Genomic DNA, 17248 nt, shown 5'->3' with positions numbered 1-17248 from the left:
ACATACTACATACAATACATTCATACAATACATACATAGACATACAGTACATATAACATAGAGTAACATACTTACCAATACTTGTCACATTGTTCCCCGAAGCCATTGTCTTTTACGGAATAAATATTAACATAACAAACCACAAAAATACTCACCCACGATCCGAAGCAGTCCACGAGTGTGTCCCACGACGATCTTGGGTAGAGAACTGCAGCATCAGCTGTTGCTGCTGTTCTCTACGGGCTGCAGGAATCCAATGACGGAAGGTAGGTATCCTTCCGCACTGTATTCCTCCGCCACTTAAAAAAAAAAAAAGTCCCTAGTCTCACTTTATGCCATTGCTGCGTGGGAATTTCCCACACAGCAATGGCATAAAGTGAGACTAGAGACTTTTTTTTTTTTTAAGTGGCGGAGGAATACAGTGCGGAAGGATACCTACCTTCCGTCATTGGATTCCTGCAGCCCGTAGAGAACGGCAGCAACAGCTGATGCTGCAGTTCTCTACCCAAGATCGTCGTGGGACACACTCGTGGACTGCTTCAGATCGTGGGTGAGTATTTTTGTGGTTTGTTATGTTAATATTTATTCCGTAAAAGACAATGGCTTCGGGGAACAATGTGACAAGTATTGGTAAGTATGTTACTCTATGTTATATGTACTGTATGTCTATGTATGTATTGTATGTAGTATGTATGTAGTATATATGTGGTATGTATGTAGCATGTAGTATGTATGTAGTATGTATGTAGCATGCATGTAGCATGCAGTATGTATGTAGCATGCATGTAGTATATATGTAGTATGTATGTGGTATGTATGTAGCATGTAGTATGTATGTAGCATGCATGTAGTATATATGTAGTATGTATGTAGCATGTAGTATGTATGTAGTATGTATGTAGTATGTATGTGGTATGTATGTAGCATGTAGCATGCATGTAGTATGTATGTAGTATATATGTGGTATGTATGTAGCATGTAGTATGTATGTAGCATGCAGTATGTATGTAGCATGCATGTAGTATATATGTAGTATGTATGTAGCATATATGTAGTATGTATGTAGCATGTAGTATGTATGTAGCATGTAGTATGTATGTAGCATGCAGTATGTATGTAGCATGCATGTAGTATATATGTAGTATGTATGTAGCATATATGTAGTATATATGTAGTATGTATGTAGCATGCATGTAGTATATATGTAGTATGTATGTAGCATATATGTAGTATGTATGTAGCATGTAGTATATATGTAGTATGCATGTTGCATGCATGTAGTATATATGTAGTATGCATGTTGCATGCATGTAGTATATATGTAGTATGTATGTTGCATGTAGTATATATGTAGTATGTATGTTGCATGTAGTATATATGTAGTATGCATGTTGCATGCATGTAGTATATATGTAGTATGTATGTTGCATGTAGTATATATGTAGTATGTATGTTGCATGTAGTATATATGTAGTATGTATGTTGCATGTAGTATATATGTAGTATGAATGTAGCATGTATGTAGTATGTAGTATGAATGTAGCATGTATGTAGTATGCATGTTGTATGTATGTAGCATGTATGTAGCATGTAATTTTTTTTTTTTTTTTTACATTCAACACATTAGCCGGATGATGGGACTACTACTGTCCCATCATTGGCTAATGTGTCAATCACTGTCATGGTAGCAGGCATCGCCCGATGGGACTTGTAGTCCCATCGGACGATGCCTGCACAGACCCCCGAAGCCTGCACAGCCCCCCGACAGGCCGGCACAGCCCCCCGGAGCCTGCACAGCCCCCCGGCAGGCCGGCACAGCCCCCCAGCAGGCCGGCACAGCCCACCGGAGCCTGCACAGCCCCCCTGGCAGGCCGGCACAGCCCCCCGGCAGGCCGGCACAGACCACCGGAGCCTGCACAGACCCCCTGGCAGGCCGGCACAGCCCCCCGAAAGGCCCGTACAGACCCCAGAGAGGCTGTACAAGGGAAAAACAGGATTTTTCTTATTCCGATACCGGAAGTCCCATAGACTTGAATGGGACTTCCGGTATCGGAATCGGCGATACCGATACTTTTTTTTAAGATCGGCCGATCCATTCCGATCCGATACTTTGAAGTATCGGACGGTATCGCTCAACTCTAGTAATGAGTGGAGGAAAGAGGAGACTCTTAAAGAAGAAGTTACAGGTCTGTGAGAGCCAGAAATCTTGTTTGCTTGTTTCTCACCAAATACTTATTTTCCACCATAATATGCAAATAAAATGAAAAAAAAAACAGACAATGTGATTTTCTGGATTTTTTTTTCTCAGTTTGTCTCCCATAGTTGAGGTCTACCTATGATGTAAATTACAGACGCCTCTCATCTTTTTAAGTGGTGGAACTTGCACTATTGCTGACTGACTAAATACTTTTTTGCCCCACTGTAAGATGCACAGTGGTGACACGGAAGGAGGAGAGGGAGCAACTGAGGGGACCTGCCACCCACTTACATTAATATGATCACTGTACCACTAGATGAATTCATTGGGGAGTGTAGTTTGCAAAATGAGTTCACATAGAGGGGGTTTCTGTTGTTCTGGCACCTCAGGGGCTCTGCCAATGTGACATGGCACCCTCAGCAAAATCTGAACCCCAATATGGCGCCTCTTCCCTTCTGAGCTTTGCCCTTTGCCTCAAAAGTAGTATTCCCCTACATATGGGGTATCAGCTTACTTAAGAGAAATTGCACAAGTTTTTGGGGTAAAATTTCTCCTGATACCCTGGGGAAAATAAAAAACTGGGGCGAAAAAATCATTTTTGTGGAAAAAATATGATTTTGTATTTTTACAGCTCTGCGTTATAAACTTCTGTGAAGCAATTGGAGGTTTAAAGTTCTCAACACACATCTAGATAAGTTCCTTGGGGGGGTCTAGTTTCCAAAATGGTGTCACTTATAGGGGTTTCTACTGTTTAGGCACATCAGGGGCTCTCCAAATGCGACATGGTGTCTGATCTCAATTCCAGCCAGTTTTGTGCTGGAAAAGTCAAACAAAGCTCCTTCCCTTCCGAGCTCTGCCATGCGCACAAACAGTGGTTTACACCCACATATGGGGTTTCAGCGTACTCAGGACAATTAGCACAGTAACTTTTGGGGATCAATTTCTCCTGTTACCCTTGGGAAAATAAAACAAATTTGGATCTGAAGTAAATTTTTGTGAAAAAAAGTTAAATGTTCATTTTTTTAAACATTCCAAAAATTCCTGTGAAGCACCTGAATGGTTAAAAAACTTCTTGACTGTAACTTTGAGCACCTTGAGGAGAGCAGGGGAACCATTATACCACCAGCACTGGTTGTCACTCTGCAGTGATTTTTGTCACAGCTCCATAATCCAAGTAACATGTTTTACTATACTTAATATTACATCAAGTTTTACTCACCTGTGTGTGACTTGAACTTTCATTTGGGTTTATTTACAATAAGATGCCTTTGGCACTTTGTTATAATATTAACTCTCTGTACCAAGTCAAAGCTATTTACTTCATCACAAGAGCTATGTCTATAAATTGATACAGTATTTGCATTGTTTTCTAATGTTAATAATCTTTGCCTGATTTGGGGCTATTTATACACACTTGCATCTTATCCTGGGGTAGGCTTTTTCATTGGTCCCCTTCTGGGTATTTTAGTATTCATGTTTTGTGACCTTTATTTTAATTATTTATTAATAAACTTTAAATTTTAATTTGATATTTTGGTTCTCTTTGTTTAGCCGGTTGTTTAATTACATCTTGGCTGCTTGTGGTTTTACTATTCTGAAGTGCCATTTTTGTAATATATAGGATAGTTGTTTGATATCATGTCCCATGTTTGTAGTTTTTGGTCATTTCCAGTTGTTTATATAGTTTTATGTGATAGGGTTTTTTCGAAAACCACATATTGGTTTTAGGCCCGTATTATGTTTATCATATACTCAGTTTTTGTGTCATTTTGTTGCAGGTAACAGGTTACTGTATTATTGTAATCATTGTTTTTTCTTCTTAAATTTTAACATTTTAATTTACCGACATCTAAGTCAACAACAATGGCGCAGTTTATATATTGTGGAAAAGAAGTTGGCGCACCAGTGCAGAAAGACCTAGGATCTGACATTGCAAAAAACTTGCTACACCTATTTACAATTCTGGTATAAACCTAACAATGGACAATTACTTCACTAATCTTGAACTGGGCAATTTTTTGCTTGGAAAAAATATTACAGTTTTTGGTATTATGAAGCCATATCGGCTAGATATTCTTCCAGTGATGAAGCACAATCCACAGGACACACTTTATGATAATGTCTTTGGTTAAAGCAACAAATCAACAATGGTGTCTTAAAAAGCTAAGAAGAATAGTACCAATTTAAAAACAGCACCCCTCAATGTGTTCAAAATTGCTGTCAGGTAGTTTATTAAACCTTCAGGTGCTTTTCAGAAATCAACACAAAGGGACATGACAGGAAAGAATAAATGTGTTTTTACCACATAAATATTTCTAACTCCTGAACAGGCCAATGTAGCTGGCAAACTCTAAGGCCAATATTTGGCCATGAATTGCCATAGCATAATACCAGCACCGCACTATCAAGATTTTGATATAAACTTGTAAAATGCTTAAAAGGTTATTTATTTCAATTCCGCTGTCACGATCCCACCGCTGACACCAGTATGTCACGAACGGGGAGAGTTGACCTTTGGTCGCACACGGCTATCACAGGCACAGGGGGGCTTATCTTAGTTATCCCACCGCTGGCACCATGTGATAAAAAACAGCAAGCTAGTCTTGCCCTAACAAATTACCGCAGGGGGGTTTATTTTAGTTATCCCACCACTGCCACAATATGTTACAAGCTGTCAGGATTTATGGATATCCCACTTTCCAGTTCCACTTTGGAACTCGCAGCTCTCTGGCACCCCCTTACCCTCAGGTCAGTCAGGGAACTACACCTAGGATAATTAGTCACCGGATGGTCTACTTGTTGTGCTATGGCTGTTAGGCCCACTTGCAGTAAGGGAGATATACTGTAAATGCTTTGGCCGCAGCCACACAATCAGCTTATAAAACCCGCTCAGTCACTGCCAGAGCTACCCGCCTAGCCAGAACACACTTTGCTGCCACCAGCTTCAGATTCCTCATATTAATATTTAAATTTAATAGAGAGGTTCAAAGCAAACCCAAATCACTAGGGTAATTAGCTTATAGGCACATGAATTCGTCACAGAGCAAAGAGACTGAACTAATAAATTTTATAGTTTATTCCCAAAAGATGGGCAGTGTTTACAGAAGATAAAAAGGTTTTTACAATATGAGGCAATTAAAAGTATGTACAATACGATTACAAATAAAAGGGATTTTAAAGCAGAGATAACTTACATATTACTTTGAACCTTTCAGGCAGAACCATGCTGGGGGGTGGAGCCAGACATCACAGTTCATGGATGAGGTCTTGTGGCACAGCTCCCAAGCAGCAACTACCTGGGGGGGCTCAGTTGCAGACTTATAAGTCTGTGCTTGTGACATTACCAAAGGGGCTGTCTAGTGACAGTCCTCCTCCTGCTCTTACAGTTACAATCTGGCTGCAAAACTTATCACAACCATAACTCGCAGAGGGTACCTCATATAGAAATGCACATAGTATCATCTTTTCCAGCCTGTCGCTGGCATTCATCCAAAACCAAACTCGAATGAGTTATTTCACACCGTTCAGTAGAAATCCATTTCTCTGGTTCTGCTAGTGCTGGAACCATGAAAAACCAGGGCCATGAAGCTGAGTCAATGCATGTCCCAGATATGTCAGTTTCATTTTTCTGTTGCTGACGGAGGCAGAGCTATGGCCTCTTTAATATCTCCCATACATACATACGACCACATGTGCTTAGACAAAAAGCATTCCTTTGGGAGGGAAGGGGGGGAAAGAACCTAGTGTAGTGTTACAAGCTGTGAATGCAGATGCAAGCAGGGGGAGAATAAAAAGCTGCAATGTGTGATAGGCACCCAGGAACAACAGGGGGGTCACTTATCTCTGGGCAGTTATGCATCCTTCTAGAAAGTGTAGAGAATGGAAGATTCTGGAATGTTTCGGAAAAGTCATACATGATATTTTTACATTATCGTTACATCCGCCATATGATTTTTCTACTGTCATGCATAGTAGTGTTAAGAGGAACATAACAGTCATGATCAATGAATCACTTCAATTTATTTCTGTATTTCATTCCGTAAAAGAAATAAGTTTTAAAATGCAATTTAACTTACTGAATTTTCACAAAACCAAAGAAATGAGCTGAAGCATAAACTGCTATATGTGCAATGTGTAGGGCACTTTCACAATGTGTAGGGCACTTTTAAAACCTCACCTTGTGTCAGACATTTTCAATGTAGATAAAGAAAGAGCAAGATACAAGCCTGAATGTTCACATATCTGCCCATGGGAAACTATAAAGATGAAATGCCTAGCCTAGCTCAAAAAGGGGAAGCCACACCCATGTTTGTGTAGAGCACAAGAAACTACAGCAAAACTAAAGAAATGAGCCGGAGCATAAGTTAGTATACATGCAAAGTCTAGGAGCGCATTTACACTGTGGCCATTTCACAGGCAAAATCCAAGAAAAAGAAAAATTTAGACACACCCAGCACTGATTCTTTAATAGTATTTGTCTTCTCATTTGGACTTCCTAGAATCCAGAATGTAAAAAATAGAAAAAAGAGTCAGCTCACGCACATGGAAGTCCAAGATTCAGAATCAGCTATGCCACAGGGTGGTGAAAAAGGAAGAGAAATGGTCATTCCAGCATCAGGATCATCTTAAAACCATGAAGTTTATTAGGAGAGTATAAAAAAGTTTCACAAGCATATCTAAACCCTGCAGGGATTTTTATTATAGCAAATGCATTTCAGGCTGTGCGTCTTTAATTATTGCAACCCCTGCATCCATTACAGTTAAGCCCCCATGAATGACCTGTAAAACACATTTTTTCAATGCTTAATTTATTTTTAAATAATTAATCTTTTGTGCTAATATTATTCATTACATGTAGACTGTACATTTACTGGATCCCTTATGAGGTTCCTCAGGAAAACCACAAAATGGGTCTCTCTGGAACATATCTTCAATGGTACGCTTGCTCAACAGCCCAGCATCTGGACCCCCAGTGATCCTCAAGTTATCCCTTACCTTGTCTATAGGGAAGTACATAAAATATTTGGAAACATCTATTCAAGCCAATTTCTATCACACAGTCTTCCTTCTTATGAGTTTTTTTTTCACATTGCTTAGTATTAGTTCTTGAAGTACACACTCTTGTAGTTGTTGAATTACTTAAAGTTTATCTTCTTGTTATTTCCAGTGATCTGATCTAATTACCTTTTAGAAATGACAATATATTTTAGTTCCTAAGTTAAATTATTTCTGCAATGTAGGACACAGACATCCTCCTATTTATGATGAATTGGCAAAGCAATATTCACACAGACTAAACATAAGCAACAGGCTATTCCTTGTGTGGGAAAGGGGATAGATGTGTTGAAAAAAGTTGAGGTCTTAAAAACATAGGGCCTAATTCAATATTGCATTTTTTTTAAGTCACTATCATTTTTTTGTCTTGTGGTATTCGTTGACACTTTTTTGTGCCAAGTTTTTCAAAATGGTATGTGTGTTTAAGGCATTTTGTGTAATATAGAAAATGCTCTTTATTTTTCTTTCTAATCTTTTGCAAACTTTTAGTATAAAATGTCGCATTATCCATTAAATGTCACAAACCAGCCTACCTTCTCAGAAGATCTGTGGTTAGTTCTCCAAGATGTTTGGAACAACCACCACGTCAAGTTCCTTCAAAAACTGTGCACAAGTGCCATGTCATTAAAGAAATTGTGCCTAGTTGTTGAGCTATCCCCTTTATTGCATTGTTATTGCAATTTATAAAAATTTGTTGATTATAATAGATATAATTTATCCAGTCCACATTTTTATTACGTGTAACCCACTGTTAGGGCTGGCGGAACGCACCAAATTATAAAATAATAGTAGGTGCGTTCGCAGCCCAGGTTCACCGTGCAGAGGTGGTACACTGCTGCTAAGTAATGGCGGGAGTATAAAGCGGTGTGGAAAGGTCACACGTGGGATAACATCACCCAGTGTGAACAGGAGCGAACTATGTTAACTCACAGAGCTGCAGTACCGCTGAACATAAATGCCGGAGCCTGTTTAGCTCACAGAGCCCGGCCAATGAGCGCACAGAAAGCAGTCACAGAACTCTGCCCCAAGGACACGGGGTCAGAGTCCCTCTAGACCTTCTGAGCGTGCGGCGTCGCAACTGTGGATGCCGCTATAGACGCTGACCACAGAGTGTAGAGCACGTGCACTGAGGCGTGCCAAGTCACTGATGGAGACTGATGCCTGTCTCAGACTCTGTCCTACCTTCACCTAAGCCTGGGTGCTTTACAGGCTAGGCTGCACAACAAATGCGTACCAAGGGTAGGGGTTTCTTAATGAGTCATTCACCAGAGACATTCATACATGCATACAACACTCACTCCTCATAGTCTGATAATGCAGTCTATACTAGCGCATGGCCCAGCGGCCATGCAAATCTTTTATAGCCTCGTGTTCCGGGACCTTCCTGGCTTTTCGGACGGACCAGTCCGAGCTGGAGAAGGACCTGGACACGTGACCTTCGATCTCCAATGGGAGATCACTCCACGGGCATGCCCAGTGGACCAACAGGAGGACTTTAGTCTCTGGAGAGACTCGCTGCTGACCAGTATGCGTTGCTATAGTTGGGTCAGAGGTGGCAGCAGCAACCAAACCCACGGAGCTAGTCTGGGCAGAGCGCCGGGACCGACGAGTCTGCTGAGCAATCTCCTCTGCGGCTAGAGAGGAATGGGAGGCCGCCGGAAGCAAGGCTTGGGATTCCCGCTGTGTAGCGTCAGGAACCCGATGCCTAACACCCACTAAAAGAAAACTAATTCAAATCCTGCCGCTATCTGGTTTCTAGCTTTGTATTCATCTGGTACCCCTCTAGGAATTCCTATATTATCTGTGTAGACTCTTGGATCAAAGGAGCCAGCAGGTACTGATCTTTTGTTTCTGCCTAAAGTTTCAACATTTATTTTACCCTTCTGTATCTCTTCTGATGAGATTACTTGGAATGGCATGAGTACCTGGGCCAAAACACAGCTACCAATCCAGTTTGCTGGAAACCTGGCCCTTACTTCTAGCTTCAGTTTGCTTCTTAAACCATTTAGCTTCATAATCATCCATATCATTGCATATGGGGATGGTGGTTTCACAATATTCTGAAGTTAAGTTTTCTACCACGTACCCCACTCCTGTCCCTATTCTTTGAAAGTAGGTATAGTTCCCTGGGTATGCGAAAACCCTAGGGGGTACTTGGTCAGTCTTTACCAGTCTTTTATAAGTCTTTACTTATTATTTTGGTCCACGGTATATTTCATCCACATAAGCCATTCATTCCTTTCTGTATAACCTGTTTCTATGGCTACCTTCTCGTAACTCACATCCTCAAATACCTTGAACTTTGATTTTTCTATTGTTGACACCTGGGGGCTCTCCTCGGGGCTTCCCTCCTCACTTTCGTTGTCCTGTTCAGGAATAGCCTTCAACCAAAATGTTCCCTGCTGAACCCTTCTACCTGGGATATATTACCCTAATACATAAAGACCTTTATCTCCAAGAAGGGTTCATCTACAGCTATAAGGAGAGGGTTACAAGATGATCCCCAGGTCAAAGTCTCTGGATCACAATCCCATCTTGGGAGTGCTATAGCAATATTTATCCTCTCAAGAAGAGGCTTTCCTGACAAGCCAACCTGAGTTATAGCTTCCTGTGGTTTATATCCCCATGATGTTCCCATATTCCAGGCTGCATCTAGTTGTATGAAGTCAATCTGCAGAGAAGAGCGACCAAGGTTATTAGAAAACCAGGGGATCTGCAATACCAAGACAGGTTATTACACTTGGGGTTATTTAGTTTGGAAAAACGAAGGCTTAGGGGTAGAGATGAGCGACTTTGTCTTCTTTTAGGGTCGAGTCGGGTTTCATGAAACCCGACTTTCGCAAAAGTCGGGTCGAACGAAATCGGCCCACTATAGCGAAAAGTCGGAGGCCGACTGAAACTCGAAACCCAATGCAAGTCAATGGGGAAGCAAAGTCGGCAGGGAGTGGAGGACAGTAAACACACCTACAGTGCCCATTTCAATGCCAAAAATATCAATTCTTATTACTGAAGCTTGTCAACCTTAATTTACTTCATAGTAATAGTTACGCATTGAATACTGTGGGTTATTTGGCTAAAGTTTTGGGGGGGTAGGGCTGGCTCCAGGTTTTCATGTGCCCTGGGCCAAAGAGTGTCAGTGCGCCCTTTAACACATACCACAACTCATGATGCTCCGATACGGCACAGAAATATAGGTATAGTACAATGACAAATACTTCACTGCTTACATGACATGACTGATCTTTTTTTAAATTGTACAATAGCTCAAAAACAGGACAGTATATTACTCCATACAGTGTTATGGCCACCACATTGTGCGCCATACAGAATAATGAGCCCCATATATTTCTCCATACAGAATAATTGATCATATATAATGTTCCATAGAGTATATGATGAGCTCCACATAATGCTAAAGTATATGATGGTCCCTATGGACGATGCTCCAGTGTGTTATGGGCCCAAATAATGCTCCCTATATAATGGGCCCCATTTCTAATGCTCCAGTGTATAATGTGCCCCATAGATGCTGCTCCAGTGTCTGATCTGCCCCATTTACAATGCTCCAGTATATGATGGGCCTCAAGGATGATGCTCCAGTGTATGATGGGCCCAAATAATGCTCCATATATAATGGGCCCCATTTCTAATTCTCCTGTGTATAATGTGCCCCATAGATGCTGCTCCCGTGTCTGATCTGCCCCATTTACAATGCTCCAGTATGTGATGGGCCTCATGGATGATGCTCCAGTGTATGATGGGCCTAAATAATGCTCCATATATAATGGGCCCCATTTCTAATGCTCCAGTGTATAATGTGCCCCATAGATGCTGCTCCAGTGTTTGATCTGCCCCATTTATAATGCTCCAGTATATGATGGGCCTCATGGATGATGCTTCAGTGTATGATGGGCCCCGTAAATGCTGCTCCAGTGTGTGATGTCCCCAATCTGGAATGCTCCAGTATATGATGGGCCTCATGGATGATGCTCCAGTGTATGATGGGCCCTAATAATGCTCCATATATAATGGGCCCCATTTCTAATGCTTCAGTGTATAATGGGACCCATAAATGCTGCTCCAGTGTCTGATGTCCCTAATCTGGAATGCTCCAGTATATGATGGGCCTCATGGATGATGTTCCAGTGTATAATGGGCCCTGTAAATGCTGCTCCAGTGTCTGATGTCCCCAATCTGGGATGCTCCAGTATATGATGGGCCTCATGGATGATGCTCCAGTGTATGATGGGCCCTAATAATGCTCCATATATAATAGGCCCCATTTCTAATGCTCCACTGTTTAATGGGCCCCGTAAATGCTGCTCCAGTGTCTGATGTCCCCCATTTGGAATGCTCCAGTATATGATGGGGCCCCATTATTAAATAACCCAGGCATGGTATGTGAAAAGATCTCCATGGAGTAATCTGAAGTGTGTGCTGCCGCATCCTTCACTTTTGGTGTGGGTGAAGGACACAAGGAAGGGGTTGCTCCTGATCTGAAGGCTGCAGGTTACGACTCAGTGCTTGCATTTTTTTAAACTTCAGAAAAGGAGGCGATAGAGCTGGAGGCTGTTTCAGCAATGTAAGCCAAAAACAGTTCCTGATGCTCCGGCTTTAAAAGCAGTGTACCTACTCCCAGAAAACAGAGCCTTCCAGACCTTCCAGAGCTACACCATGATGCAGGCTCAACACCTCCTGCCTTAGCTGCTATTGTTTTTGGTACTACCAGCAGATGCACCACCACCACCATCAGTACCAGGTGGCCCCCCACGCCCACGTCCACATCTTCTTCCACCATACTTCCTCATGTTTTGGAAAATGGACCCAAAATACCAGCAGATATATGGTACTGTATCAGAAGCGTACAGCTCTATACAGTCTAGGGATAACAGTAAATCTCCATATATATTTCATGAGTCATACACAGATGCTCACAGGCTCAGTATGGATTACACAATAAAATAAAAAGTTGAAAAAGGGTACAGTATCACCAGATACAAGGTATATATAGTATAGTGTAAACATTCCGAATCTCCGTATACATTTCAGGAGGCAGACACAAACGCTCTCAGGCCCAGTATGGATTACACAAGAATATGAAAAGCTGTAAATGGGTAATGTAACACAAGCATACAGCTGTATACAGTGTTGGGGTAATCTTAAAGCTCCTAATATATTGCCGGAGTCACTCCCAGACGCTTACTCAGTATGGATTTGACCGTAATACTAAATGTCGAACAAAGGTACTGTATAACAAGATACAAGCTGTATCGAGTATAGGGTAAAAATTGGTATCTCCGATTCACCGTATATATAGAAGGCGTAAACCACACATGCTCACTCACTATGGATGATACTGTAATACAAAATTTTGAACAAAGGTACTATATCAGCACATACCAGGTGTATCCAGTCTAGGGGTAATTATTAATTTCCGTCTATACTTCCGGAGTCAGACACAGACGCTCACAGGCTCACTATGTATTACACCAGAATTTAAAAAGTAGAAAAAGGGAAAGGTAGTTGAAGCGTACAACAGTATACAGTGTTGTGGTACATTTAAATCTTCGTATATATTTCAATCTCGGTAAGCCAATCCAGACTCTCCGCTACTGGAAACTACATGGATACAAGTACAGATGGAAAGCAGAAATTTGGGAATTACTCATCGCGGGAAAACCTCCCGGTAGATGTTGCAGAGAACACCTCCTGCCTTAGCTGCTATTGTGCTTTTGCCAGAACCAGCCGATGCACTACCACCATCAGTAACAGTTGCGCCCCCCTACCCATGTCCGTAGCCTCTTCCACCATACTTCCTCATGTTTGGGAAAATGTACCAAAAATACCAGCAGAGAAATGGTACTGTATGAGGAGCGACCAACTGTGTAAGGTGTATAAAAAAAATTAAATCTACGTATATATTTTGCTAGTCACAGACGCTCTCACAGTATGTATTTCACCATAATCCAACAAGCAGATATACGAACTGCATCAGAAGTGTACAGCTATATACGTTTTTTGTGTAACTAACAATCTCCGTATATGTATTTTTGGAGTGTCACACACACACGCTGACTTTGTATAGATGTGACTGTAATGCGAACGGCAGATATACAATACTGTTTGAGAATCGGACAGCTCTATACGGTCTCTGTATGGAAAATTGTCAATCTCCGTCTATATTTATACGGACTGACGCACGCTGTCTCTGTCTATTTTTGACCATAATCAAACAGCAGATATACGAAACTGTTTGAAAAGTGGACAGCTCTCTAAGGTGTAGGTCTGGAAAAATGGAAATCTCCTTGGCTTGTTTTTCCAGAGTCACACACAGATAGCTTCTATTTGTCCGTGATACCAGCCGGTACATGGTAGTGTGTGAGGAGCGTACACCGCTATACGGTGTGTGAAAAAATGAACGCTCGGTAACTCACCAGAACAAAATAATAAAAGTTGGAGTGCTTTGAAAAAGCATTTTGAACAGCAGTGTGCACACAGCAATGCAGCTAGCAGGTAGCCTTAAAAGGCAGCCTAATCACCACCAGTGCTGCTGCACTCAACAAAAATCCTCCCCTTTCACTGCATACTAACTGTACAGTGAAAAGCACTATCAGCATAAGCAATTTTTTTTTTTCTTCCCTGCCTAACGCTCTCCCTATTCAGAATCAGCAGCAGCACCGCTCCCTATTGTAAGATCGGCAGAAGATGGCGGTTGGCGGTCATGGCCTTTTATACCGACTGTGACGCCACACAAAGCCAGCCAATCACCTCAATGCCCTTCTCTAGGATGGTGGTGGCCGCTGCCCATGTCATCGCGTTGCCCACAGTGTGCGTCCTCCATCATTGGCTGAGAAAAGGCGCTGGAAGCATTATTTGAAACGCGACTTTGGCGCTCGGCTCGGTGACCTCTTGGCTGACCTCACACTATGGTCGGGTTTCGATCGGCGAAACCCGACTTTAGCTAAAGTCGGCGATTTTTCAATTTGACCGACCCGTTTCGCTCAACTCTACTTAGGGGTTATCTTATTACAATGTATAAATATATGAGGGGACAGTACAAAGACCTTTCTAATAATCTTTTATCTCTTAGAACTGTGACGGGGACAAGGGGGCATCCTCTACATCTGGAGGAAAGAAGATTTAAGCATAATCACAGATTCAGATTCTTTACTGTAAGAGCAGTGAGACTATGGATCTCTTTGCCATATTATGTTGTAATGAGTGATTCCCTACTAAAATTTAAGAAGGGACTGGATGCTTTTCTTGAAAAGTATAATATTACAGGTTATATACACTAGTTTCCTTGATATTGCGTTGATCCAGGGAGCTAGTCTGATTGCCGTATGTGGAGTTAGGAAGGAATTTTTTTCCCCAATGTGAAGCTTAATGATTGCCACTTTTTTTTGCTTTCCTCTGGATCAACAGTTAACGATAAACTTACCTGGAGCAGCCAGTGGCAGGCAGCGGCTGCCAAGGCAAACCGGATCATGGGGTGCATTAAAAAAGGTCTGAAAACACATGATGAGAGTATTATACTGCCTCTGTACAAATCCCTGGTTAGACCTCACAAGGAGTACTGTGTACAGTTTTGGACACCGGAAGGATATAATGGAACTAGAGTGAGTCCAAAGGAGGGCAACAAAATTAACAAAGGGGATGAGGGAACTACAATACCCAGAGAGACTAGAAATACTAGGATTATTTAGTCTAGAAAAAAGATGAATGAGGGGCAATCTAATAACCATGTATAAGTATATAAGGGATATGAGGGTATATAAGGTCTGTTTATACCAAGGAAGATGACGGTCACAATGGGGCATACTCTGCCTCAGGAGGAGAGAAGGTTTTTCCACCAACATAGAAGAGGATTCTTTACTGTTAGGGCAGTGAGAATCTGGAATTCCTTGCCTGAGGATGTGGTGATGGTGAACTCAGTCGAGGGGTTCAAGAGAGACCTGGATGTCTTCCTGGAGCATAACAATATTGTATCTTACAGTGATTAGGTTCTTTAGAAGGATGATATGGGGATTTATTCTGATGAATATAGGCTGAACTTAATAGACAAATGTCTTTTTTTGGCCTTGCTAACTATGTTACTATTTTACTATGTAATACTTATGACCATTTGATATTTCAGTTTTTCTTTTTTAATAAATTTGCAAAAATTTCTACATTTCTGTTTTTTTCAGTCAAGATGGAGTGCTCACAGCCCAACACCGTGCAGGACGCTTCGCATTTGCCACAGAACACCAGGATTGGCAAATTCACCACTGGCACCCTGAGTACTGAGGTAGCCAGGCCGCCCCTGGGATATATGGCATGGATAAAGGCATTACGGTGGCTGTGGCCGTGCCTGCCGCTGAATCCTCACCTAAATTGGGCATCTCCTTCCCTCCTAGTGAACCTCAGCCAGGCTCTGGGTATCGTTACCGTAGTAAACGGCTGCTCCGCAGACGGGATGGATTGAGCTCCCAGGGGTTTCCAAGTTGGGGCCTCCTGCTTTCTGCACACCGTGTGGCACAGTAATCGCGGCTAGGGGTCGCGTTTCGTTTCGTGAAACCCGACTTTTCCAAAAGTCGGGTCGAGCAAGATCGTCCGATTATAGGGAAAAGTCGGGGTCGTCCCGAAACACGAAACCCAATGTAAGTCAATGGGGAATAAAAGTCGGCAGTGAGAGGAGGACAGGAAACACACCTACAGTGCCCATTTGAATGCCAAAAGCATCAATTCTTCTTACTTAAGCTTGTCAACCTTAATTAACTTCATAATATAAGTTACGCACTGAAAAATGGGGGTTATTTGGCTAAAGTTGTGGGGGGGGAGGGCTGGCTGCATGTTTTCATGTGCCCTGGGCGAAAGAGCGCCCCTTTAACACATACCACAACTTATCATGCTCCGATACGGCAGAGAAATAGCGGTATAGTACAATGAAAAATACCTCACTTTTTACATCTCATGACGAGGCCCATCTATTTCTCCATACAGAATTATTGGTCCCATATAATGTTTGAAACAGTATATGATGAGCTCCACATAATGCTACAGTATATGTTGGTCCCCATGGATGAAGCTCCACTGTCTTATGGGCCCAAATAATGCTCCAAACATAATGGGCCCCATTTCTAATGCTCTAGTGTATAATGGGCCCTGTAAATGCTGCTCCAGTGTCTGATGTCCACCTTTGGAATGTTCCAGCGTATGGTGGGCCCCATCTATCATTCTCCAGAGTATAGTGCTCCCCAAAAATTGCTGTCCCAACATTGAAAACAATCAAATAAGTCTCCTCGCTAGGGAATCCCTGTACTTGCCTGGACAGGTGCTGTAGCTTGCTTAACAGCTCGCCAGCCGTTCTCACGCCCAGTATGGATTACACGTGATTGCACAAAGGTGAGAAAGGGTACCGTATCCCCAGATAACATGTATGGATAGCATACACATTCAAAATATATGTCTCAGGAGGCAGGCTCAGATGGTGTTAGGCCCAGTATGGATTGCACGTGATTGCACAAAGGTTAGAAAGGGTACCGTATCCCCGGATAACATGTATGGATAGCGTACACATTCAAAATATATGTCTATACAGCATGAGGCAGGCTCAGACGGTGTTAGGCCCAGTATGGATTGCACGTGATTGCACAAAGGTTAGAAAGGGTACTGTATCCCCGGATAACATGTATGGATAGCGTACACATTCAAAATATATGTCTATACAGCATGAGGCAGGATCAGACGGTGTTAGGCCCAGTATGGATTGCAGGTGATTGCACAAAGGTTAGAAAGGGTACCGTATCCCTGGATAACATGTATGGATAGCGTACACATTCAAAATATATGTCTATACAGCATGAGGCAGGCTCAGACGGTGTTAGGCCCAGTATGGATTGCACGTGATTGCACAAAGGTTAGAAAGGGTACCGTATCCCTGGATAACATGTATGGATAGCGTACACATTCAAAATATATGTCTCAGGAGGTAGGCTCAGACGGTGTTAGGCC

This window comes from Dendrobates tinctorius, unplaced genomic scaffold, assembly GCF_039654945.1.
Source record: "Dendrobates tinctorius isolate UK_male_01 unplaced genomic scaffold, ASM3965494v1 ptg000097l, whole genome shotgun sequence".
Taxonomy (NCBI): domain Eukaryota; kingdom Metazoa; phylum Chordata; class Amphibia; order Anura; family Dendrobatidae; genus Dendrobates; species Dendrobates tinctorius.
The sequence above is the reverse complement of the archived record's forward strand: the minus strand, read 5'-3'. Positions refer to the sequence as shown.